At 38.8% G+C, this 27,500-nt stretch overlaps 1 protein-coding gene across 1 annotated transcript in view; it reads left to right on the top strand.

The window, feature by feature from the left end:
• The window catches only part of LOC144974794 (plexin-A4-like), a 300,472-nt gene that overhangs the window by 53,670 nt on the left and 219,302 nt on the right, over positions 1-27,500 (top strand). Inside the window, exon 3 of the mRNA XM_078918062.1 lies at positions 4,513-4,608. The gene's annotated coding sequence lies outside the window, so the exon portion shown is untranslated. The remainder of the gene's footprint in view (positions 1-4,512; positions 4,609-27,500) is intronic.

The following is a 27,500-nucleotide window of genomic DNA, read 5'->3' as shown; positions in this document are numbered from 1 at the left end:
CACGGAGGTCCCCAGTTTGAGAGTTTTCAAGTAGGAGGATCAGCTGGCAGTTGTTTGTGTCTGATTCATTCTGAAAAAATACTTGATGGACACGGTGGGTCACAAGACGATTCCTCCCACTCTTATTTTTTCTAATAAACCAACAAGCTAAATTATGTATACCGTACTTGTTTGTTTGCCTTATTCGTGAAAGTCTTTTGATATTTTTATTATCATTCCCACCCCCGCAAGTACACGGAGTACAGGGCGGAGAATAATAATGTGCCACTAACTATGCATTGATATGGGTTTAATTATAACTGGCTATGAATGCGCTTCTCCCTGTCAAATTGTATACAGCTGATTAACCCTTTTCACATGGATTTCGATTGTGCTCTTCCTTGAAATTAGAGATTAAAAAAAAAAAATCTTATAAACAAGAGAACTGAGATACAACAGCGATGCGACTTGGTTTCGAAAAATTCCTGAATCGCACCGCTGCTTTTACGGCTGTTTCTGCGAAAACCATTTATAGTTATGAAGGTTGGGAGAATTGTAGATTTCAGAGAAAATCAGTCTCATTGTTAAAGGGTTAATCACGTTAGATAGTACGATATAGTTATTTTGTATTCTCTTTCTCTTTCTTTCTGAGAATACAGGAATGGGAATGGACCTAATGGGATTGGTTGTATACCGTCATTTTATAGTATGGCATGCGTCTTTTTTTCGTACTCTCCTGTTAATTCCTATTTATTTATTTATTTATTTATTTATTTATTTACTTAGTTATTTCTTTATTTGTTTATCTAAATATTTCTAATTAGTAGTTGTGTTGTTGTATTTTGAGTATATTTGTTTTCTGGATTTTTTTTTCTTCGTGTCTTATTTTACGAGCTCTATGACCCACCATTGTGTCTCGAGCTCTGTAAAAAAATCTTATGTATGAATAACTATGATAAAAGTACACGTCATTCTCTCTCTATCATCTCTCTCTCTCTCTCTCTCTCTCTCTCTCTCTCTCTCTCTCTCTCTCTCTATCTATCTATCTATCTCTCTCTCTCTCTCACTCCCCCCCCCCCTCCCCCCTCTTCCCGCGGTCTCTCAATCCATTCTGGATTATATGAAAACCATTTCTACCAATTCTTTTTTATCTTTTTGAAAGAGCTTGGCTTATTATTTAAAGTCCCGGCGCTGTCTACCAAATAAATACGAAAGTATGCATTTCCTTGTATCTCAAAAGTTTTGTTTTCTTTGGAAAGACGCCTGCCTGCCTAGTGGAGTAAGACAGTTACTGAGATAATAATAACTATGACTCTATCCATTGTTTTCGTTTGTTTTGTTTTTTTCTTTCTTTATGTAGTTTTATAATTATAAGAATGTAAGGCCATGCCTCATCACCCTAGTGATGAATAATAGATCGAGATACTAATGTATGACACCGTATAGGTAGAATGGCTGGATAAGTCATCTCTATTTTTAACCTGTCAGGCCTTGGCGACTTGCTAAAACAAAGTAACCTGAACTGTGGTTCTCTGACAAAACAATTTTTTAAACAATCATTTTGGCTATAAAAGTTTTACTTCATGATATTATATTATTATCGACAGATTAAGATTGTTGTCATATCCCCACCCCGTGGAAACTATTAATTAAACTCGAGAAATGTCGGGTCCAAGCTTTTTTGACGAGTTAATGGTAATCTTAATGTATCGATGAAGTCTCGGGTTTAAGCATTTTTGACGTGTTGAGACGAAGTCTCAAGTTTAAGCATTTTTTACGTGTTGAAGGCAACCCTATTGTATCGATGAAGTTTTGGGTTTAAGGACTTTTGACTAGTTGAAAGCAACCTTAATGTATCGACGAAGACTCACGAGTTAACGCTGAGCTTTAAGCCTTTTTGACTAGTTGAGAACAAACTAATTACAGTACATCGATGTTTGACATAAGGATTTTCTACCTAAATCAAGGCAAGTGTGTTTTGTCAGTGTGTGGTAGATTACACATCACCCTTTGGGAGTCTCTTATTTATTTATCGTATCGTATCAAATATAGCGGGGGACGTCAAGATATCACCCCCCCCCCCCCCTTTCCATCCCTTCATAGGCTTCTGAGAATAAGATAACGAAAAGAATAGGTTGAGTCATCGTCCTCTCTGTGCTTATCTTTTATTTACTTAATTTAATATCTTCAACGCAATTGCCTGCCCTCGATATCGCCTGTTTGCCGATGTTCATAATTTGCCGGTTTTAATGATAAAATGAGCTGTCCCACATGATAAAAAGGTTCTAAGTTGCTTAGACACCATTTCAAAAAATGATAAACACCTTTTTAAAATTTTATTTTGAGCTCGTTAATTGTTAATTGTTGTTGTTATTATTATTATTATTATTATTATTATTATTATTATTATTATTATTATTATTATTATTATATTATTATTATTATTATTATTATTATTATTATTTTATTTATTATATTATTATATAATTAATATTATCATCATTATTGATATTCGAAAGTTGAACATGAAATGCTGACATTGTGTTCTAAATTAAACTTAGATTTGACGTTTTATTACACAATGGAGATAAGTGAACATATATGTATGATACAGTGCTGAACTAAGGGGTAATATGTAATAAATAAATTAAGACAAATAAGAATAGAATAAAATGAAATTGAAAGATGCCTTCATCGATTGACGTCAAACTTTATTGCCGGACAGATTTGTCACCATTTAACTATTATTGTCACACGAAGGATAGGCGCTGCCTTAGTAAAAGTGTATAGTCGGTAAAAGTAATCCATTCACGCTGTGTATGTTTCGTAACAAAATCAATCGGTCAAAATAAATTAATAAATTCTTAATCTCTTTTCATCGAAACGTATTTTCTTTCAAACCTTAGATAATTTCATAATGTTTGTGCTTATAGCTGATAGAAGTCATTTATAGCCATTACTTATAGCGCAGTACTTTCCGCCAGACATGACATATTAAGCTAGCCGATCGCTTCTGGACGGAATTGTGTGTGGGTGGAGGTGGAGGTGGGGGGGGGGGGAGGGGGGACGGAAGGACAGACTGCACCGCGCCTGAGATTGATCCCTGCTGACCATTGGGTTTGAGGCGAATGCTCTACCACTTTACCCAACATGGAAGACCCCTTGCAGGCTCCATTGCGAACAATGATGAGTTTTGGGGCTTCAGGCTAGAGTAAATTCAAACCCCGCCGATAAAGGGTTAAATTTCACCCATTCGTCCCACTGGTTATCTGTCTGCTCGTGCGTTGTGCTGAGCGAGACCTAAGAGTGAGTTATGCCCTCTTCTCATACCTAAGTAGGTACTCACACTTAGCCCCTCAGTCACACTGCTATTCATGCCCTTAGAGATTCGGCCTTGGAGCGTTAATGTGTGTCACCCTCACATTCTTATCATCTATCCCCTCTCCCCACTTACTCTAAACGATTATCTGCCTCTCCTTGTGTGATGGGGTTGGTTTACCTATACTCTTGTCATCTATGATGCATTGGGGAGGGGAAAGTTTCCCCCCTCCCTCCTTCCTCCCCCACCCCCTCCCTCTATCTCCATTTATCTATCTATCTATCTATCTATCTATCTATCTATCTATCTATCTATCTATCTATCTATCTATCTATCTATCTATCTATCTATCTATCTATCTATCTATCTATCTATCTATCTATCTATCTATCTATCTATCCATCCCTCTCTCTCTCTCTCTCTCTCTCTCTCTCTCTCTCTCTCTCTCTCTCTCTCTCTCTCTCCCCCCCCTCCTCATTCATCTGTGGATACAGGTTTTATGTTATGACAGACCAGTGAGGATGGAGACATTCTTGACATCTAAGACACAACTAATATAAAGAAACCCGTCCGGTGTGCTGTTGATTCAAATCGTGATCCGATTTTTAAAATAAATGTTTAATTGTTAATTTATTTATGCTTTCATTAATTAATTAATTAATTAATTAATTAATTAATTAATTAATTTATTTATTTATTTATTTATCTCTTTATTTTTATTTATTTATTTATTTATTCGTTCATTTATTGGGCATTGTTAAGCCAAACTTAGCAAGCTTCTCTTAGAAATAGACTTAACAACAAGGAAAGATAGATTGACATCGTTCCCGGTGACAGTTTTTGGGTTTTCCCCAAATCCCACCGATTACCCGACTGGGTAGCTGGGTCTGTTAGATCTAGCGGAAATACTTTGCATTAAAGCCCCGTGTTATCCAAAGGGTAGCAAGCAAGATTTGTTGTCTGTTTGATGACATGGAACTTGAGATTAACCCCAACAAGCACCTTTGACTCTGTGTGTACCTCTGAAATAACGATTACATATTAAGCATAATTTTCAGTATAAGCTAATATTAAAGGGCATCGTGTATCTTCGAGAAGTTTTTTTTTTCATTTATTAAAAAAAATAAATAGTTTGTCGGTTTTCAATTGCCATAGCAATTATTATATCGTATACCATTTTGAACTTTTCGTCCACCATTCTTTCTCATCTACAGATATTTTACAGTGTTACTTCCCGTCGTGGACTTAATTGATTCATTTCGGATTATTACTACACCTGGGACTTTATTATTTTCACATCACCGAGAGAAGTAAGTCATTTACTATTTCATTTAGTTATAGCAATCCTTTATGGACCGATTGCTCAATTGGTAGAGCACTCGACTCACAAACAAAAGGACTTGGTATGGGTCGGTTCAATCGAGGTTTATTTCTTTGACCATCTGTTGTCCAACCAGCAGTTATTGTGCTGTGCTCTGAAAAATATAAAACAAAAAAAACAACATTAAAAAAAACCCCACAAACGAACAACAAAAAAAAAAACAAAAAAAACAAAAACAAAAAACAACAAACAACCCCCCTCCCACCAAAGAAACAAAATCACAACAAAGAACACATTTTAATGACTTTGGCCTGAAAAATCGTCCTTCAAAATTGAATTTCCATCGATTAAAATGACCCTCATCATGTTAAAAACGGGGACTTGCTTATTAGACCTGGCATAAGGTACTTATCGATAAGCAAGTGATCCTATCTAGAAATGGAGAAGATAGTAAGCAATTGCTAATATTCATTTAATGTTATAAAAACTCAGATAAATTTCGGCTCCATGGCATTTTAAAATAGAAAGAAAAGAAAATCTCTGTAGGACTATAATAATGATTTTTAAAAAGTCGTGACGTTTATTTACTCTTCCATTCCATTCATATGTACTAGGGTGAGTCAAAAAGTAATGGGACTCTGCTTATTACTTATAAAACAAATTGAATCAATAGCATGCATCATATCTCAAATTAAAGCTTGTCATTAGCCGAGTAGAATGCAATTTCTCAATTTCCCACTCTCTCAATAGTTAGAGTCCACCTTTTTTGTTAGGACATGTATCCTGTTCTCGTAAAACTGAGTTGACTGAGCTTTGAGCCAATTTTGCACTGCTGTCTTGGCTTCTTCATCACCTTCAAAGCGACGTCCCTTCAATGCCTCCTTCAGTGGACCATAAAGATGAAAGTTCGAGGATGCCAAGTCTGGTGAATATGGAGGGTGATACAGCGTTGTCTATCCAAATGGTGCGATTAACTCCCTTGTCCTGGCACTTGTGTTTGGACAGGCATTTTCATGAAGAAACAGTACTCTTTCCATCTCCAAATCCGGTCTAACTCGGCGAATTCTTGCTTTCAACTGTTTCAGAGTCTGTATGTACCGTTTAGAGTTGACAGCGGCTCGCTGTGGTAGGAAATCAACGAGGATCCACATCTAATGTCCCAAAACACAGTTGCCATAAGTTTCCCAACTGATTTCTCAGTTTTGAATTTTTTTGTTCCTGGGGAAAGAGGGATGTCGCCATTCCATTGATTGTCTCTTCGACTCAGGTGATTATTCTACTGAGAAAGCTGCCATCTCTCCCACTTAGCCGGAGAAGCTCGGTACAGCAATTCACTCTTTCACGCATGTGATCTGGAGTCAACTACCAAGGTACCCAACGAGCACAGACCTTTGAGAATCCCAAGGATTTAACGAGTTGATGGGCGCTTCCATGGTCTCCTGCTGTCTCATCAAGAGATTCTGTCAGATTTGATCATTGCTTCTGTCTTTATTTGATTTACGGAGTTGACACTGCTTGGTGGGCGACCATCATGAGGATTGTCAGATAAAGACAAGTTTGTGGGGGTGTCGGATTGTGTGTTGGATCGCTTCTCATGTTCGTCTAATTGACACGTTTAAGTTCAACCCACCTGCATAACACTGCTTCTATCTAATGTCCAAGTTTTATAAACGTTCTCAAGGAGTTTGAAAATATGACTCGGGTTTTCTCCTTCGAGAACAAGAAATTCAATGACAGCTCTCTGTCGCTGACGACATCCATATAGGGGCAGCCATTTTTAACTGTCAAAATTTGGTCAAAATTTGATGTAATTAAAATCTTCAACTTTTGACTTCGATAGTACATGCAGAAGTGTAAATTGAGCTAGATATGACGTCATATGAAAAATAAATGAACTCAGTAGCAGATTATTCCCATTCCTTTTTTTTTTTTGGACTCACCCTCGTATGTCTTCACTAAATTAGCTTCATTAACAGGTCAACGCTTCTTCAATTTAATCATACGTCTGGCAACCTTATCGGTGCTTATAAAACAGTTCCACTCTGTTCCCCTCCTTCTCCAAAAACAACTCATATTATACACAATTAAGGGGGCAAAACTCATATGGCTCTATTGACGTGCTCAGAAATGACCACAAAAACAAAACAAAACAAAACACATTTCTAAAAATTTTGGCCAGACAACTCGTCCTTCAAATATTCGTTTAGGAAGTCCCGGGTTTGAATTTTTTTGACAAGTTGATAGCCCAGCTCCGTGTTCGAGATTTTTTTGACAAGATGAGGGTCATTTTATCAATCGAACGGTATTTGAAACACGTTTTTTCTGGCCAACAATTTTTAAAATATGCATTATGTTTTAAAGAGAACAGTAGTATGTCATGTAGATAAACCGAATGTCAAAAAACGTGAGTTCAATAACCTTTGAAGAATTGGATCTTTTTCAGTCAATAATTAATTGGTTGGGTCTCGGTAAAGATAGACGTTAGTGGGAAAGGGTTGGGGGGGGGGGGGGGGGGGGGGCTGGTAAGGTTTCACGAATGGTTTTTGAATTTGTTTTTTTTTTTTCCCCCCCAGGCTTATTAACTGTATATGAAAAAAAGTATAACTCAGATAGCAAGATTTAAGTTACATGTCTGAAATAACATATTTTTCTTCGTACATCCTGTTTTTATTACAGTTTCATTAGTATAATATCTATAACAATGATATACATGGATGTGACTAGCTGTCTCCATCTGATATTAATTAAGTTGGGGTGAAGCAGGTTTGAAAATAAATGTGAATTTGATGTTAATAATGTCTAAAATATGAAATATTAGATGTTTGTACTGTAAGAAACTTTGCCGTACACACACACACACACACACACACACACACAAGAAAGAAAATAAACCTTAACACACACACACACACACACATACACACACGGCCGCGCCCCCCTCCCATCCCCCATTAATTTTGTTTTAAAAAAGGGGTTTTAAAGTATTTGTCCGAATAAGATTGAATTATTCTAAATTATGAAATGTTAGCCGTTTGTACGTAAGAAACTACGGTACACAAACATATTATACACACACGTACACACACACACACACACACACAACTGCCCCCCCCCCCCCACCCCCCATTAATTTTGTTTTAAAAAAGGGGTTTTAAAGTTTTTGTCCGAATAAGATTGAATTATTCTAAATTATGAAATGTTAGCCGTTTGTACGTAAGAAACTACGGTACACAAACATATATACACACACGCACACACACACACACACACAAAAGAAAAAGAAAATAAGAACCCCCCCCCCCCCCCTCAATAAAAATAAATAGATTTTAAAAAAATTTGGTTAGAATTAGAGTACAATCTTCTAAAATATGAAATGTTAGCCGTTTGTAGTTTGGGAAACTATGCCGTACTCTGAAAAAAACAAACAAAAAACAAAAACAAAACAAACTCACCCACATTTTCAACATTTTGGTCAGAAAACAAGTTCTTCAAATATAAATTTGTTAAAATGTCCATCTCTTGTGAACAACTCTCCAACCCTGGGACTTCGTGAAGCTTATGCAAAGCGCTTTGATCACGTTTACTGGATATTGCTCTCTATAAATACCCGTGTTATCTAGTCTAATCCGACAATTATGAGGTTTATATTAGACCATATCCATGTTATATAATAATTTATTGGCACTGATCTCTCATTATTCCTTTCTCGTGAGCCGCATGATATGCTGATGACTACCACGCACTACTCAAATTAGTGCCAATAGTTTGGAAGATTTTCATCGGATTGGGATGACGGATTTAGACACCCCCCCCCCCCCCCCCACTCTTTTTAAAAATTCTTTCCCTTCCTTTTTAAAAAATAAAATGTGTTCATGACATATCTATTGGTAGAGCTCCAGACTCAGAGACCCCATTAACCAAGTTCGAATCAGGGATAGTTTTTCTTTCTTTTTACACCTCTGCTCTTGTTAGCAAGGAATTGGGTAGTTAGATTGTGTTAGATATGTCGGACGGAAAGTATTTCGCAATGGACTGGTTTTATATTTAAACGGTATCGGAACATATGTTGCAGTCCATTTAACGCTCATCCATCATCATCATCATCATCATCATCATCATCATCATCATCATCATCATCATCATCATCATCATCATCATCATCATCATCATCATCGTCACCACCACCATCATCATCATCATCATCATCATCATCATCATCATCATCATCATCATCATCATCATCATCATTGTACCTTCATCAATCATCTATTTGAAGTGAAAGTTGATAGCATTGGGCACCTCGTTACATGTAGACGTGCAATTACAAAATATTTTTCTACTTTTTTTTATTATTGAATTTTTACTTCGTGCATCAATAGACCAAGATTACTCCTAGTTTGCAAGGACTTTTATACTTATAAATAAGTTATACCTGAGACTTCTTAGAACTTTCTGGTTTAAGAAGTTTGAATTGTGAAGGATAAGTTGATTTTTTTTTTCACCCAAATTTTATACCAAAAAATTTAATAAGAAAGAAGCGTGCGTGTTTTGTTCGACTCTGCCGTCTATTGAACCAGCTGCCCACCTGTCCTAGTCATACTAGAGATGGTACCGATTTTGACATTTAGAATACCTATAGCTACAATGTAAACCGTAGATGGTAGCTGACCTGGCTATCGTGACCTTTCACTTTTTGTTTTGCTTCGTTTTCTTTTTGTTTCTTTTTCTTTTTTCTTTTTGTTGTTTTTTTCATTTGGCGCCCCTTCTTCCTCCCCCTCAGTCTTTGCCTCTCCTCCCCCCCCCCCCCTTTCCTCCAAACACGAGATAAAGGGAATGAAATTTGAAAAAAAAACAAAACAATAAGTGATAGTGGATTCAGTGGGCTGTCAAACAAAATTATTTTGTTTGGAGAATTTAGATTCGTGACATTTTGGTTCATGCATTGGCCACTCTTCCCTCTCTTATGCCCGTATTCTTTCTCTCTATCTCCACCCCACATCCCTTCCTTCCACGTTACAGTCTTTATATAGACGGAATGAAATAGACGTAATTCGGCTCTTTGTTATTGTTTGTAGGCAGCCATTTTAATGATTAGTTCTCACTAAATTCTATCAATCAAACTAGAGACGTTTAAGGTTGCACACTGTTCTGTGTGTTGGTAGGTTAAAATCCGGCTGGCGGACGTTGTGAGTATCTTAGCTAAATGCATATCATCAATTAATCTTATTTCACTCACGATAGAAGAAGACGAAAAGAAAACGTGGCAGCTTTAAGAAGACTCACTAAATGGAATAATGATTTTTAAAAATGTGAATAAATAATATTCTGCAGTTAGATACTAAAAGTGTGGAAGTATCGATTATAAAAGAATTAAAAAGTAAAATAAAAGAAAGAAAGAATGGAAGGAAAGGAGAGCGATAAATAGATAATGATAACAACAACAACAACAACAAAAAATAAGAAAAAATTAAGTTATAAAAGTCAAACAAACAACAAATAAAGGAAAACAAACAGATCATTGCTTTTTTTATATATTATTAAATGCAATCTCTTACAGTAATCGTGCCAGCTGAATATTGTACGGTTGAACAATATTATTTAATTAAACGTCAAAGAAAATGTCAAACACAATCAGCGGAATACAAAACCGCGCTATTTTAGGATATGAGATGAACTTTTCTGTTTAAACGAGAACATTAACGAAATTATTTCAGCATACATGCCATTTTAGACTTCACCCGTATCTCATTAATAGCAGACATTACAGGAGTGCGTAAATAACCAGACCAGTGTCTCATAATGCATTGTTTTAAAGCAGGTCGACGTGGTCTGGAAGCGATTGTTGTTTGGAAAACAATTGAGAGACACTTGTGGTGACTTGCTTTATATATATTATATATATCCGTTCTCTCTTTCTCTCCCCACCCCTCTCCGTCATATCCGGTGTATATTATGTTTTGCGTTGAATTCTCGTGGGATTTTCATAGATGATACCGATGTCAACGCCCAACTGAATCAGCTTATTCCAATGATGATGATGATGATGATGATGATGATGATGATGATGATGATGATGATGATAATGATGGTAATATTACTGGAGCCATAATACTTAATACAAACGAAGATGGAGCAGTGATGCTGTTGTCTTTGAGAAGATGTTGGCGAGTAAGTATTTGGACAGTCCCCAAATTAAACAACTTATTGCACAGAAAATATTCATCGAAATTTAATTTTGATAGCAACAGTTACGATAAAAATAAGTTTAACAGAACGTGAAGTCAGCACTCCCATGATATGGAGCAGAAACACAATTATTTTTATATTGAAAAAAAAACAAAAAAAAAAAACAAACAAACTATACGTGATGGTTAAATGAAAAAAAAAAAAACTCCAGGTTTTTTACTGTCTCAGACAAATCTTTAAAATCCAGATGGAGGACAGAATTACAGGTAATGAAGTCCCACGAGAAACCTGTCAACACAAATTCCCACTACAGTCCAAATACGAATGAGACTAATGGAAATGGAACGGGTATTCTCTAATGAATTTGGGTTTCGGGTGTGTGTGTGTGGGGGGGGGGGGGGGGGGGGGAACCCCTGCGAAAAGAGCTCTTGAATGGAGCTCACAAGCTCGTATTTAAAGAGATCGTCCATCAAAAGCGAGACAATGCATTGGAAGACCCCCAAGATGTCCTGGGGACAGGTGAGAATGTGGCCGAGATGGCCAGAGACCGGCCCAAAAATTGGTGTAAACGGTAAATTATGTCTCAGATGGATCGAAAGGGTGGTGGTGGTGATGGGGGGGGGGGGGGGGGGGGGGGGCTTTGAAAAAATCTTAACATGGAAGTTGTCCTAGGATTCTCTGGATATTTGCGGAAAAAAATATAATATCCACATCTACTCGCCACCAACCAGTCTCTTAATGTCATTAAGACCATAAAGATTCGTTGTTGAGTGTACCATTAATAATGTTATGTTTATGAAGCTTATTTTATAGGGAATATTTGATTCAAAACTGAAGTTTAAGATATTCCCTTGACCTTCAAGAACATTTTTTGTTACATTTTAGTCAGTCAGACAACTTATTTCTTATTATATCCATAGATTAGATGGCCCTTAAAAGTCTATTTACGACTTTGGACCTTAGATTGTCTTTGGGCTTTTTGAGAAGTCCGGGTTTATTTTGATATATCTACAGTATAGTTTTAGTTTACTGGCCAAAATGAAGAAAGCCGTTTTACCATTGTGTGACAGTCATCGGTCATTTCCGATACACCTCGCATTGTAACAAGGTGTCTTAGCAATGAAAACAAGATGCATGATGTTTGCCAGTCCTTCTTACTCTAATGTTGAGATATCTCTCCGTGGATGTCGGACGGATATCTAGTCTCTGGAGTATGTTGGTTATCTTGGTCTGTTATCAGAAGTGTACGGTTTTGTGTTGTGATTTCTGATCTCAAGTATACTGACCGGTATCCTTTTGAAGGTTGTCTACGCTGATGGTATTGCGGTCCATCGCTTCACTGTCGTCTTTGCCAAGTAAAGAGGGAGCTGCAAAGTTATTGAAAAAAAAGAGGGAGAGGGGAGGAGAGAGAGAGAGAGAGAGAGAGAGAGAGAGAGAGAGAGAGAGAGAGAGAGAGAGAGAGAGAGAGAGAGAGAGAGAGAGAGAGGATAGAAATGATAGTCCTTCAGATAAGAGATGATAGATAATGTTTAAACCCATAATGCCCATGGGGGCAGAGTTTATGCCGGTTTCTATCCCGTTAAACGGACAATAGCAATTGCTTGCTACTCTTTGTATAGGACGCTGAGAGGGGGGGGAGGGAGAGAGAGTATGTGTGTATGTGTGTGTGTGCCAGAGAGAGAGAGAGAGAGAGAGAGAGAGAGAGAGAGAGAGAGAGAGAGAGAGAGAGAGTTGACCTTTCCTTGATGTTTACCTGTTCCCAGACAACCTGCTGTGTATGTGTTGAATACTCCAGAGTGGCCAGTTGGTCCGTCTGGAACGTGTGTGTATATACCTGTATCTCTGTTTGTATCCAGTGGTAGGCTATCTGTCCACTTGAAGGGTTTGGGAGACGGAAGTGGATCACCCAGGCAGGGGTTCAAGAGGGTCTTGGACGTCAGAAAAGAAGAAAGCTGGGTCATTGGGGGGGGGGGGGGGGGGGGGGGAAGATAGCGGAAAGGGACAAGGCACGGCGGTATGTTTGTTGATGAAGATTGATATAATGTTAATGATTGAATGTTTAATTCAGAAAAGTGAGTGGAGCAGGCACTTATGTTGGTAACAACAAGATATGAAGTGAATAGAAAAGTGCCAGAAGACAATAGAGAATAAAAATTTTTCGCGGCGGTGGTGGGGTTTGAACCTGCGACCTTATTGGTACGACAACTCCGCCTGGCAGGTGAGAGTGTGGCTCTACCGTGTGAGCTATCCACGAACACAAAAATATTCGTTTCAAACTCAAAGTCATTACTAGATCCCTCTCTCACCCACTTCTTGAGACCGCCGATTCGTTCGTACACCACCATCGCGAATAATTTTGACCAGCAGTTAAGCTTAATAGCCAATATTCTCAACACAAACATATAACATAGAAACGATTGAGACATTGAGTATGCTCCGGTGTATGGGGTGAATTTTTAATTCAGAAAAGTGAGTGGAGCAGGCACTTATGTTGGTAACAACAAGATATGAAGTGCCAGGCGGAGTTGTCGTACCAATAAGGTCGCAGGTTCAAACCCCACCACCGCCGCGAAAAATTTTTATTCTCTATTGTCTTCTGGCACTTTTCTATTCACTTCATATCTTGTTGTTACCAACATAAGTGCCTGCTCCACTCACTTTTCTGAATTAAAAATTCACCCCATACACCGGAGCATACTCAATGTCTCAATCGTTTCTATGTTATATGTTTGTGTTGAGAATATTGGCTATTAAGCTTAACTGCTGGTCAAAATTATTCGCGATGGTGGTGTACGAACGAATCGGCGGTCTCAAGAAGTGGGTGAGAGAGGGATCTAGTAATGACTTTGAGTTTGAAACGAATATTTTTGTGTTCGTGGATAGCTCACACGGTAGAGCCACACTCTCACCTGCCAGGCGGAGTTGTCGTACCAATAAGGTCGCAGGTTCAAACCCCACCACCGCCGCAAAAATTTTTTATTCTCTATTGTCTTCTGGCACTTTTCTATTCACTTCATATCTTGTTGTTACCAACATAAGTGCCTGCTCCACTCACTTTTCTGAATTAAAAATTCACCCCATACACCGGAGCATACTCAATGTCTCAATCGTTTCTATGTTATATGTTTGTGTTGAGAATATTGGCTATTAAGCTTAACTGCTGGTCAAAATTATTCGCGATGGTGGTGTACGAACGAATCGGCGGTCTCAAGTAGTGGTGAGAGAGGGATCTAGTAATGACTTTGAGTTTGAAACGAATATTTTTGTGTTCGTGGATAGCTCACACGGTAGAGCCACACTCTCACCTGCCAGGCGGAGTTGTCGTACCAATAAGGTCGCAGGTTCAAACCCCACCACCGCCGCGAAAAATTTTTATTCTCTATTGTCTTCTGGCACTTTTCTATTCACTTCATATCTTGTTGTTACCAACATAAGTGCCTGCTCCACTCACTTTTCTGAATTAAAAATTCACCCCATACACCGGAGCATACTCAATGTCTCAATCGTTTCTATGTTATATGTTTGTGTTGAGAATATTGGCTATTAAGCTTAACTGCTGGTCAAAATTATTCGCGATGGTGGTGTACGAACGAATCGGCGGTCTCAAGAAGTGGGTGAGAGAGGGATCTAGTAATGACTTTGAGTTTGAAACGAATATTTTTGTGTTCGTGGATAGCTCACACGGTAGAGCCACACTCTCACCTGCCAGGCGGAGTTGTCGTACCAATAAGGTCGCAGGTTCAAACCCCACCACCGCCGCGAAAATTTTTTATTCTCTATTGTCTTCTGGCACTTTTCTATTCACTTCATATCTTAATGATTGAATGCTGATTTTAAGGTTGGACTTATATATTGAATATAATTAGATGTGGACCCCCCCCCCCCCCAATATATAAAACACACACAGACGCACATACACTGTTAATTAGAGAGAAGGAGAGGGTGTGAGAGAGAGAGAGAGAGAGAGAGAGAGAGAGAGAGAGAGAGAGAGAGAGAGGGAGGGAGAGAGGGAGAGGGTGGGAAAGAGATAAACAGACAGACAATAAGATAGATAGATAGATAAATAGTTAGATAGATAGATAGATAGATAGATAGATAGATAGATAGATAGATAGATAGATAGATAGATAGATAGATAGACAGATAGATAGAGTAGATAGATAGATAGATAGATAGATAGATAGATAGATAGATAGATAGAGTAACGAACGGCATTTTCGAGAAGAGAGGCTTACTAATTTTCTCGTAGACAGGAGTATTACGTTGACACAAGGCTTCTCTCCAAGGCCGAAGCTGTTCTGTTGATATAATATTTTTAAAAAAGTAAGAAATATTCTCTGGGTGGATTTGTACGTCTTCTCACCTCAGAGCTGGTAATGGCCCTCAAAATCATTCAACATGTTTTTCAGGAAATGACGGGGGAAGGGGGGGGGGGGGGGGGGGGGGGGGGTGAGAGTTGAAAAGACCACAGCGAAAAGAATTTATTATCAGACTTACAATTTTGGAGAGAAGTGGGACCATGAATTTTGCGGTTAAAGGTTGTTTTTGTGTTTTTTAAATATATGTTTGGTTGTTGTCTCCCTCCCTCCCTCTCTCTCTCTCTCTCTCTCTCTCTCTCTCTCTCTCTCTCTCTCTCTCTATCTATCTATCTCTCTTTTCCTCCTCCTCCCCCCCCCCCCCACCATTGAAACCAGCGTAACATTCCCTTTTTATTTTATAATTTAACAAAGGAGGAAAAACTGGAATTATAATTTTGATAAAATGTCTTTTTGTTTGTTCGTGTTTCGGGTATTCCCTTCCTCGAACAACTAGCACACTTTTGGAAGATAGAATTTACCAACGTATTTAATCTATGTTTTCTCCTCCCTTAAAAGATTAGACATCGGCTGTGATTTTCCTCCGCAGTGAAATAAAGACGATGCTGATTATGAATATGATGATGATGAAGATAATGATGATGTTGATGATGATTGTGATGATGATGATGATGATGATGGTGGTGGTGGTGGTGGTGTCATCATCTCTACATCATCATAATATGTACTAACGTTTGCCGACCGTTTTATAATACTATGCAGTGTCATTGCTTTCGTAAAAAACCAAAACCCTTCCAATTTGAACATTCAGCTCTTCGACTCCCTAAGGACACGTTCCGACTAGTTACAGACACCTGTTGTTATGTAAAGAGGTAAATTGTGGTGAAACAACCCCTATGTACACGGACATGTAGACCTGCGGAATAGGGTTGGTTGACAGGGTTTAGACCGGACCGTGTTGACTCTTTGTAAACAGTAGGGGCTGATTGGAAGAATCACTGACACTCAACTCTCTCTCTCTCTCTCTCTCTCTCTCTCTCTCTCTCTCTCTCTCTCTCTCTCTCTCTCTCTCTCTCTCTTTCTTTCTTTCTTTCTTTCTTCCCCCTTCCTACCACTTGCTCTATCTATCTATCTATCTATCTATCTATCTATCTATCTATCTATCTATCTATCTATCTATCTATTTATCTATCTGTCTGTCTATCTATCTATCTATCTATCTATCTATCTATCTATCTATCTATCTATCTATCTATCTATCTATCTATCTATCTATCTATCTATCTATCTGTCCATGTCTGCCACCCTGCCCGTCTGTGTGTGCATCTTTCTGCCATGGCCTCGATGCTGTTAAAAAGTCAAATGACATTTGAGTTTGGTCAGTGACCTTACGGATGGCAATGATTGCTGACTATCCTTTCCTCCCATCCTTTTTGATCACACCCACTTGACTTAGGTGTAAGTGTAAACGACCACCTTAATATAAATCAGTTAACTGCCGTACTGCGAAATGAGGCATATTTATTAATTTTGCCAGAAAACTAGTTCTTCAAAATATCGGCTGAGGTCGCAGGTTTAAGAGTTTTTACCAATATCGATAGATATTCGATGGACCTATTTTCTGGCCACATTTTTAAATACTTACCTTTCCAGGGCACGGCAGTTAGCTGGTTAATGGTGAGAGATAGTTGCAGTACCAGTAGCGTATTGCTCCATCTCCACGCTTGAAGTCTCGAGCCAGTTGAGGACAGCCTCGAAACCTCCCACCAATCTTGTCACAGGCAGTGTAGGATTATGTGGTCTGGTGTATCTGGTGTTCCCTGACAGTGGGGACCACAGATAAGTGAGAGGGCTCTAGTCTGTCGTGGGGACAGTCGGCTGACTACCTCAGACTCCATTGATGCATGTTTGCAGCAGTCCAGCTGTCGGTTTGATGCGACCCACTGCTTTCGATTGCAGTTCCTGAAGCCTGTTGGGTCTTTGATGACCCCACCTCCCTTGGGCATGGCCTTTGTCCAATCCAGACTTACCCAATGTCGGTTTTTTAGTTATGAATGGTAGAAGGGCTTTCTGGGTTTGAGTCGTGGTGTTCTGGGAGCTTCATTTGTATGTGGTTTTTTATTATAGTGAGGTATTTCAGTTTAGTGGAAGTTACCAAGGTTTAGAAACTTGGCTCCATGCATAGAGCTTTGCTTTTGGAAAGGAATTAAACCTTGTGTAAAAGGATTGGGCATGATGGATCCCTAGTCGCATCGCTGAATTTAAAGTTTTAAGTGGTAAGATATAAAATCTGAATACATCTGTATTTCCACCGAATCACCATGTTCAACGCCTCATATATCACCCACCAGGCCATGTGGAACTAAGTTATTATGTTTTACGCCACGCAGTACACATCACCCATAACGCGTTCTTTTTGTACTAGCACTCATACAACATTCGTCACTCCCTTTAATTAATCGGGTGCTCATACATCTACACCTGAGTTGGGCAGAGCATCGGTGGAAAATCCCCTTACCCAGAGACTCAAAGCTAGGACCAGGGTTTTTTTTTTTTTTTTGGTTTTTGTTTTTAATTAATTAATTAATTAATTTTTTTTTGTTTTTGTTTTGTTTTTGGTCACACATTTGGTCATTGATCACGTCAATATCGTATGCTGTTGTAACAATGGAGACACCGCACCGTTGCGAAGCCGATACCACACTTAATACATGCCATCTTGTGAAGTATGATATAATCGAACCCCGTCCATAAGGATTAACTGATCATAATTAGGTGCTCATTCAAACTCGAGTTGAGTGAGGTATCGATGGAAAGTCCCCTTACTCAAGGGCCTAAAGCAGGGACAAGGTTTATTATTTTTTTTTGGGGGGGGGGGGGGTCACCATTGGTCCCTGGCCACGTCAACATCGTTTGCTGTTGTTACAAGGGAGACACCGAACCGCTGAGGAACTGAGACCTCACGACTTAACATAATATCTATCATCCTGTGAAGTATAATCGAACCCCGCCCATAAGGGTTAACTGATCGTCTCACGGAATAGAGGCACTGATGAAATGAGTGTCTGCTCTAGCCGGCTTTTCCCTGTCACTTGAACAAATAGACTCCTCAAATCCCCGTTACTTAAATAGACTTATAGGCTAGTTCTATAACCCCACCTGTTGTGAAACCACAGGGACCAAATTAGAAGACTATTCGTCATCCAGTGAATAGGAAGCCATGTTTTTGTTTGTTTGTTTGTTTGTTTGTTTTGTGTGTGCGTGTGTGTGTGTGTGTGTGTGTGTGTGTTTGTTTTTTTTTTTTACTTTGTGGAGATTGACAGGGATGAGGTGAGGGTTTGCATGAAGACGAAAGTGAATTAACTGATCGAGTGATTGTGCATGATTGTATGGTGGTGCTGGTGATGATGATGATGATGATGATGGTGATGATGATGATGATGATGATGATGATGATGATGATGATGATGATGATGATGATGATGATGATGATGCAGGAGGAAATAGGAAGAGATTGTTAAGGAGTAAGAAGAAGAAGAGGGGGAGGGGGCGGGCAAACGAAGCCGACGACTTACATGATGACTATTCGTCAATTTCATTAGATGTGGTAAAGTTATTAAATTTCACTTATTGATATTAACGAGACTCCGATAAAAAAACAAACCCAAAAAACAACAAACAAACCCATTGGCAATAAGCAGCCAACATCTACCGACCAACGACCAATGACCTTTCCCGTCAGTGAAGCAGACATTTTACGACAGTCCTGAGACTAGCAGATCTATCGTATGTTTTATGGTAGGCGGCCGTGATGATACTCATAAATATTTTATGTGATACGAGTGTTTACTGATGGAATTTTATTTGTGACAAGTTGAAGGTTGTGTCCGTATGGAAAGCAGGGAGGGACGTCTGTAGAGGGATTGTATTTTTCTATATTTAACTCACTGTGCTTTGATGTCTAAAATATTATTAAATGGGTTCTCTCTCTTTCTCTATCTGTCTCCTGTTATCTATTTTCCTCTCCTTCCTCTCTCTGCGTGTGTCTGTACGTGTGTGTGTGTGTGTGTGTGTGTGTGTGTCTTTGTTTGTATTTGTTGGTTGCATCTCCTCTGCCTTTCTACATGTTTTGCCATAAGTCATCAATTGAGTAATTTTATTTAATTTCCATTAGACAATTTCAGCAGAAAGTATAGGGGGGGGGGGGGTGCTTAAAAATTGTTGCATTCGAGACTTTAAAAATAAATAATTTTTTGAAATAGCTTTGCAGTTCATAACAATTCTAATCTATAGGCTGGCTCCATTTTGATTTCCTACCTTAAAAGAGTTAAAGGACTAAAACCAGCATCCATTTAATTATCTCACCTCGTCTTCTTCATTTTCTCCCATTATTTTGAGTCTGATTGCGTACCACAACCATATAACCCAAGACATTGGTAACAATGTTTTATTATTATTATTATGACATGGGTCCGGTTTCACTGGGGCATCAATCGCTGTTCTCGCTTCGCTCTCTTGGTAAATAAAGGCAAATTACATTGGGCTATAGTAAAAATAGAAATCCGTATGTTAAGGGTTAATACACACTATTGATTGGAAATTACCAGATTTAAATTTCATTTCAAACACGTATTTATTTCACCCAACGCGTACATATTGATAAGTCTGGCGCAATTATAGGCTTTGCTGTAATGTGGCTATGTGGTCTTGTGGTATGACACTCGTTTTTTGGACCGGAAGGTCCTGGGTTCGAGCTTCGCTTAGCGCATAGTTGAATCCTTGGAAATGGCTCTTTACTCGCATTTTCTCATCGTACTCAGGTGTAAAATGAGTACCTGGCCGTTAACAACGTTGTCTCTGTCGGGAAAAAAACGTGTCTCGTTCTACATGTTACGTGTTGCTGTTGCTCAGGGGCCCTTTACAAAGCGCTTTGAGCACGTTTAGTGGATATTGCGCATGCCCTATATAAAACCTCAAATTTAGTTAAGTTTGTAATGGGCAGTATTTTCTGCTATTATGTAAAAATGAGCTCATAACAAATTGGCTTGTCAGACGTGTAAACAAACTACACATTGGTCGATTTCACCCAATGTCAGCGTGAAGTCTATGGTCTCTCTTTTTCTTCTTTGATGGTAGGGGTGTAAGGTAATGTCAAGATGACACAGAAACGCCCCTTTTTATCACTCAATCTTTTTGTTTTATCATTTCGTTTTATCTCGACATCCAAGTCCCAACTTTTTCTCACACACATCTGACAGAAACATGACTTCTTCCAGTTGTCACAATAGTGCCTCCTTACTCTGACAAAATACCTTTTTTTTTTTTCAAAAGTGATATTTTTAATCAGAAAAATGGTACTTCATACATCGATGGATTAAGACGAACTTCTAACTTGTCAAATATGCTCAAATCTCAATATTTCAAATATTACTGAGGTCTGTCTAGGTCTTAGTCTTTTCGACAAGTTGCCGGGAATAATATCAAATTGAGGCACCGGTGTAAGATAAAGATCTCAAAAAAATGTGTATGAAACAGTGCCAAACAAAGCAAGGACCACAAAAAAAATATTTTTTTTTTTTTATTAAAAAAAAAAACACAAACAAAAATTAAAACTTTTAAAATGAATAACCGTCCCAAAACATCAGTCTACCTCGACTGAAGTTCAAACTTCAAACCTCCTATTAGGAGGTCTGATGTTCGATCCCCGGTAGAGGTAGACTGGTTATAGGTAATTTTTTTTTCTTTCTTGTATTTTCTTTCTTGCTTGTATGGCACTGTTTCAAACACACTTTTTCAAGTTTTTGTCGGGAATAATCTCAGTTTATCGAAATGTAACATAAAGCTAAAGTATTCTGAACAAATGAAAAAAAAAGCGTCTTGTTATGACAGAGTGCTTTTGGTGTATATGGGCTTCCGTTTACCCCCCCCCCCCCCACCCTCCCCCCGCCCCTTTCTTCCCCCATTCCCAGACATTCCTGGGTTGCAATTTGTTTTGTCTTCATTCCACTGTGTTTTTCTCAACAGCTAATCTCTAGATCAAAGGAGTTTAAGTTGGTTCAATGTTGGCTACCTTACTGACTGACCTAATTTCTTGGACTTCTAGTATAAAAATGTGAAGTAAATGTATATTTAAATAAAAAGAAGATTGTTTTATTTACAATTTCCACCACAATAAGTGTTCTAAGCGCTTTATAAACGGCCTCAAACCAACGGCAACGCTTGGGCATAATGTAGTTCAAGTAAGGTATTATTGGAATTTAGAGACAAGACAAGTTACCGAACAGGTATCAAAATGGTGAGGAAATGCCAGTACATTGCCTTTTTTTAAAGACCTACACCGGGACTCGAGCATGCATGTCGGTTAGACAAGCCGGATGGCTCACCACTAGGCCACAAAACCGCCATGTAATATTAAAATACCACTTAAGTAAATATGTCACGACCATTGTACGACGCCATGAGAACCCAACGTTGTCCAAAACCTCTATAGGCATATTTTCAGATTTTTAACTTGCTCCAGGATTAAAATTATTAAAAAAAAAACAAACTTTGCAGACTTTTATGCCGCATTGCATTTCACCGGGAGTGATGGTCAATCATTTTAAAAATGTTATACCTTAGTTTATGTGTGGTGTACATGTGGTAGTGTACACTAGTGCGGGGCGGTCCTTGGCAAGCTTAAGGACCACGGTCCTACGGTCCTTGGGAAATGAAGACCGCAAGGACCGGTCCTAGGACCGGTCCTTTTCGACATTGAACATTCCTGAGAGACTGTTGGAAATTCGAACCGGTTTGACCTTTGAGACCATGGGATCGTTCATTCTTGAACCGTTAAAGACCGCTGCACGATGAAAACCGTGGTCTACAGGAGTAAAACACACGGAGTAGTCACACTCATTTCAAATTGTAACCTAATTAGAGAAGAGGGGTGATGCCTTCTTTATTTGCTCACCGTACTTCATTGTTACTTCGATAATTTAATAAAATTTGAAATTTATCCCCATTAACGGAGATAATGGCATCGCCCAAGGCGTTGATCGAGTTGTTCGTGGCGTTGATACACACACGCAACTCCTACCCCCCCCCCCCCCCCCCCCCCCACCACCACACAAAACAACATTAGAGGGCAGCGAGCATTGAAGAGTAAGAGAGAGACGTGAAGTTATAATAAGAGGGGGTGGATGAGGTAATAAGAGGGGTCGATGGTGACTTTTCGCCAGATCTAACAAACTCAGCTACCCAGTGTACACCCCACAGAATCCGGGATAAATTCTGGTTTCATGAACTTGGATTTGGCGGCTCTATAGGTCCTTTACTGCTTCCAGTCGATGGGTATGGGATACTATCTATTTTATACATTTTTCCCATACGTGGACAAATTATTTTCATTTCAGCCAGAAAACCGTGGCTTTATTTAAACCTATTGGTGCTCTGCGTTAAGGTAAAATACTCACAACATTCGCCAGCCGAATATAACGCACCACCTCACAAAACTGCGTGTAACCGTGAACTCTTATATTTGATTGATTTAATTTAGTGAAAAAAGTAATCACCAAGATGACTTTCTAAAACCAATAACAAAGAGCTGAGTGGCGTCAATTTCGTTCCTTCTATTGATTAAGATGACCCCCAATTTCTATTTTTTAAATCTTAAACCTGAGACTTCTTTTTAAAAAAGATGTCTTCTTAATATATCGGAAAATACACGGCAAAATTGGCGTGAGACGACAAGGCCGAGTTAATGAGTTAAAGGGATTTTTCAAAGCGCCGTCCTACATAAAGAATCCGTAGTTTGCTCGTAAAATGACAATTAACTGTGTCACAACCATTGCATGCACGTTCTAAAAACCACAATAATTGTCGAAAATCTGCGCACAACCAACATGACGTTCTCTCTCTAATAACTTTTCATCCGGTGACGTCACAAACTATGGGTGACGTCCAATCAAGGGACGCTACTCTTCCGCTAATCTCATTCCCTATATTCAGATTTTTACCTTGCTTTATGAGTTTCTTGCTATGCAAGGTCGTGCCATATGACCTAGGTTTGAGCCACGCCTTTACCATCTCATTTTTTTTTATCTTTACCAAAAATCATACCTTGGTTGAAATGTAAAAATCTTTATTTTTAGTAAGTCAACAATTTACCCTCACAAGGATTTAATAACGCTTCAAACCCCTTAAATTTATGTGGTCTGACATCAACTTTCATTTTCAATAAGTTTTAATGATTTACGAGTTGCTCTGAAAGTGTAGCCAAAATTACATAATTCTGCGAATTTTTCGTAATAGATCTAAAAAATACTTATCTAACCCCTTTTGCTAACTTTGCGATGCTGCATTTGGGTTGATGTTGTCTGTCTGTCTACCCTTGAAATAGACAAATTTATCCATTAGGATGGATTGAAGATTTTTTCCTCCAGCATTATTTGTTTAATTTATTGTACGCTGGTACTTTGTTCCTTTGTTGGAATAAATAAGGAGAACATGGGTATCAACTCGTGGGAACAACAGCTTTTTAAAAAATCCACCGGCGTAGCTTCTATCTATCGTGTGTGGCATCTTGTCGCAACTTGGCGTCTTTGCCACAATGGAAAAGATGAGTTGGAATTATCAGAGATTCCATCTACTCCAGCCGTCACAGATCGCCGTAGAAATAGCAAACTCCTGTCATGACCATACAGACAAAACGGCTTAGCTAGGAAGCTGTAATTTCATAATATTATTATTATATTGATAGATTAAGGCGACCCCAATAAAATCTTTAACGCTATCTTTATTTTTTGAGGCTTTGTGACATAGAGGGAAGGGACGTATATAGTCAAGATGAATAAAAATGTATTTTGTCATTGTTTTGAATGGGTGGGAATGGAATGTTTGTGACGAATTATATATATTGTCATGACAAAGCGAGGAAGACTCCCTGCGCTTTACATGTCACTCACTTTCACTTTACTATCTGTACAATCTGTAAATTCCTTACCCTATAATTAGAGAATCATGATGGAATAAAAACATATCGCTAACAGCAGCTTTAATATAAATAGAGGGGTTGGGGTGGAGGGCGTAATCTATTTAATTTGTTTTGTCTCCTACTTTTACCATGCTGAATGCGCTTTATTTAATTTGATATTTATTTATTTATTTATTTACATTTTATTTATTTATGGATGGGATTCTGCGGTGTAGTGGCATGACGCCCGTCTTGTGACCTGAGTTCATGACCCGAGTTCGAGACCCACTATAAGCGGTGCAAAGACTTTCTCTGAAAAATTCTCACCACCCTCGTTCGTAAAATGGCTATTTTCCGGCATCAGTGTTGTCTTTTCTGGAGAAAATTATTTTATAAAAGCGCCTTATACGCACCATTACACGTCGTCCAATGTATTGCTACATTGCTTGGGGAACCCCTTGTAAATGCTTTGAGCACAGCATTCCCCTCTTCTCATCAAAGTGACTATTAAGCTACAAGGAGCTGTAGCCTTGAACAAAAGCTTGAACAAAAAATGAATATAGCAGCTTCAATAAAAACAAAACAAACAAAGAAAAAACAAAACAAACAAACAAATAATGAGATAACGTAAACAAAACAAAAACAAACAACAGAATGATCAACGTTTAAAACCCCTTTCAAAACTTTACAACAAGCCAAGTTTTATAAGAAAAATGATAAAATATTGGTATTTTTATCATAAATGGATACTTGACCAGATTGAATATTGGCTCGAAAGCATTTTAGCTGATTCTTCATGTAAAATAAGGGAGAAAATCAAGCATTTTGGGTCGATCCAGTTGGCTTTTTGTTTGTTCAGATTGTATTTTCACAAAATATACATATTTTTTGGTTGTTGCTTGGTCTACACACACACACACACACACACACACACACACAACACACAATACTACTATTGTTGTCATAGACATATTAAAATCACAGTACTCTCCCTTACTTTTTTGTTGTTGTTGCAAACATCCAGTTTAGCTGTCTGCTAGCAGACGTCTGCATTGCGCATGCGAGCTGCCATGCAAGCTAGGTGTTCCCTCCCTGAGTCCTGGCTGTCGGAGATAAAGTCGTCAAAAGATAATTTATGTTCAAGGGAGAATTTTCCCCAAGTTCATCTGTGAATCTGTCCAGACAGTCAGATAGACAGACAATAGATTGCGCTTACAATAGCAGAAAATTGTCGTAAAACCATGAACGCCATTAAAAGATATTATGCACGACTAACAAATTGTAATTTTCACGGCGTTTGTTGTCAAAGATAGTTGTCTGCATTCCTTTGAGGAAACAAAACAGCGAAGAGGTCGAAATGAACCCAAAAAATCCCAAACAAAACAATATTTAGAAAATAAACCGAAAGGAAAGAAAATAAAACCATGGTAGTAAAGAACAATCCAAATCGATGTGTACCCCTTGTAACTTGTTTTTTTGGAAGAGTTTTTTTTCTTCTTCTTCATACAAATGTCAATATCTATTCTTTAAAAAAGTAGAGGAAGGGGGGGGGGGGGGGGGGGGGGGGGGAGACAAATTTGTTCCCTAAAGTCCATGTTAATTTTTGTTCCAACGATCACAGAAATAAAGGCAAATGTAAAAAGAATTTTTTTTTTTTTTTTACCGATTGGTATACGAGTAACTTACAAAACCTTTTTAAAATTAAGGGTAATTGTATCACCTGTTGACTCAAATTTATAAAATCTGCAAGGGCATAATGATGGGTTATTTGACGTTGGGAATCGCCATCTGGGCGCCCTATTGAGAGATTGATTTGCTCGCACCTATAGACTTTATTACCGGACCGATTTTGATCATTGATGGTTCAAATGATTCGTCTCGATCTATGTTGATTTCCACAATACAGTAGTATGATAGTTAAAATAGACGAGTGCCTGTTCGTAAAAGCCTTTATTTCTCGGCAAGTACTTCCGGTTCTCCACTAATATATTTAAACAATCGTTAATTAATTACAACTACCAGTTCAGAGGGAATATAAAGAATCCAACGAGCAAACGTTTGTTACCCACAGGGACCATCACCTACGAGGGCTCTTTCAGAAATAACCGAAAAATGCCCATTGCTCAGCAACCAGTGGAGATTTTTTAATTCTGTAAACGACATGATATTCCTTATTTCCTTACGGATATTCCCAGAAATTATGAAGTGCATCATTTTGCACAATGAATTTCTAGACGATTTTAAAGATGGCGGCCCACCTTGAAACTTGGTCAAAGGAGGAAATCAGAGCTGTCATACGTTTTTTGAACGCCAAAAGTCTGAATCCTACCGAAATTCGTAAAGAACTTCAGAGTGTATATGATGAGCATGTTATAAGCCGTACACAAGTCTATCACTGGTGTAATTTGTTTGAAGCCGGCCATTCCGACTTGACAGACAGGGAAGGGAGAGGGCGTTCGATAACTGCGACGTCAGAAGACAATGTGAAGCGAGTTGATGAGCTTATTCGTCAAGACAGGAGGTTGAAACTTCATGAAATCGCAAGCAGTCTTGAAATTTCGGAAACTTCTGCCCATAGAATTGTATTTGATGAACTTGGCTACAGAAAAGTCAGCGCAAGATGGGTTCCTAAGCAATTCACAGACAATCATAAAGAACAAAGATTGGACATCTGCAGGGAACTTTTGAGAAGAAGCAAGAGCTCACGCAGGGTTCACGGGCATACTGCCAACGCCGGCGGAGACTTTCTAGGGTACGATGTGACTTTTCTTGACAGCATAGTCACTGGTGATGAGACATGGTTGCACCATTGCACCCCAGAAACAAAGCAAGATTCGATGACATGGAAACATCCATCCTCACCTGTCGCGAAGAAATTCAAAGTCATGCGGTCAGCAAAGAACATAATGGGAACTGTTTTCTGGGACAGTCGTGGTGTTATTCTGTTCGAAACCTTACAACCTGGAGAAACATTCAATGCTGCAAGGTACTGCCAAACTCTTGACAAGCTTAGGGAGGCCATTCGCAGAAAGCGCCCAGGGCAGTTGACCAACGGGGTCATTTTGCAACACGACAACGCTATACCCCACACAGCACGAGTGACGCAAGGTTGGCTAGAGAAATATGGATGGGAGATTTTGCCACACCCACCACACAGTCCAGACCTCGCACCATCTGATTATCACCTCTTTGAGCCACTGAAACGTGAGCTGGCAGGAAAGCGCTTTGATGTCGATGAAGAGCTTGTTGACCATGTGCGGAAATGGCTACAAAACCTTGACGGAAATTTCTTCCGAGAGGGTATCTATTCCATGGTGCGGCGTTGGCAGAAGTGTGTCGACAGACTTGGCTGTTACGTAGAGAAATGAAGGACGAGTCAAGGTATGAACACGTGCAAGAATTTTGTTGATAGCATAAAAAACGCGG

This window comes from Berghia stephanieae, chromosome 6 (genome assembly GCF_034508935.2).
Source record: "Berghia stephanieae isolate SIO BIC M18660-M18661 chromosome 6, UCSD_Bste_1.3, whole genome shotgun sequence".
NCBI classification, from domain to species: Eukaryota; Metazoa; Mollusca; class Gastropoda; order Nudibranchia; family Aeolidiidae; genus Berghia; species Berghia stephanieae.
This window is presented reverse-complemented; position numbering and strand designations above follow the sequence as displayed.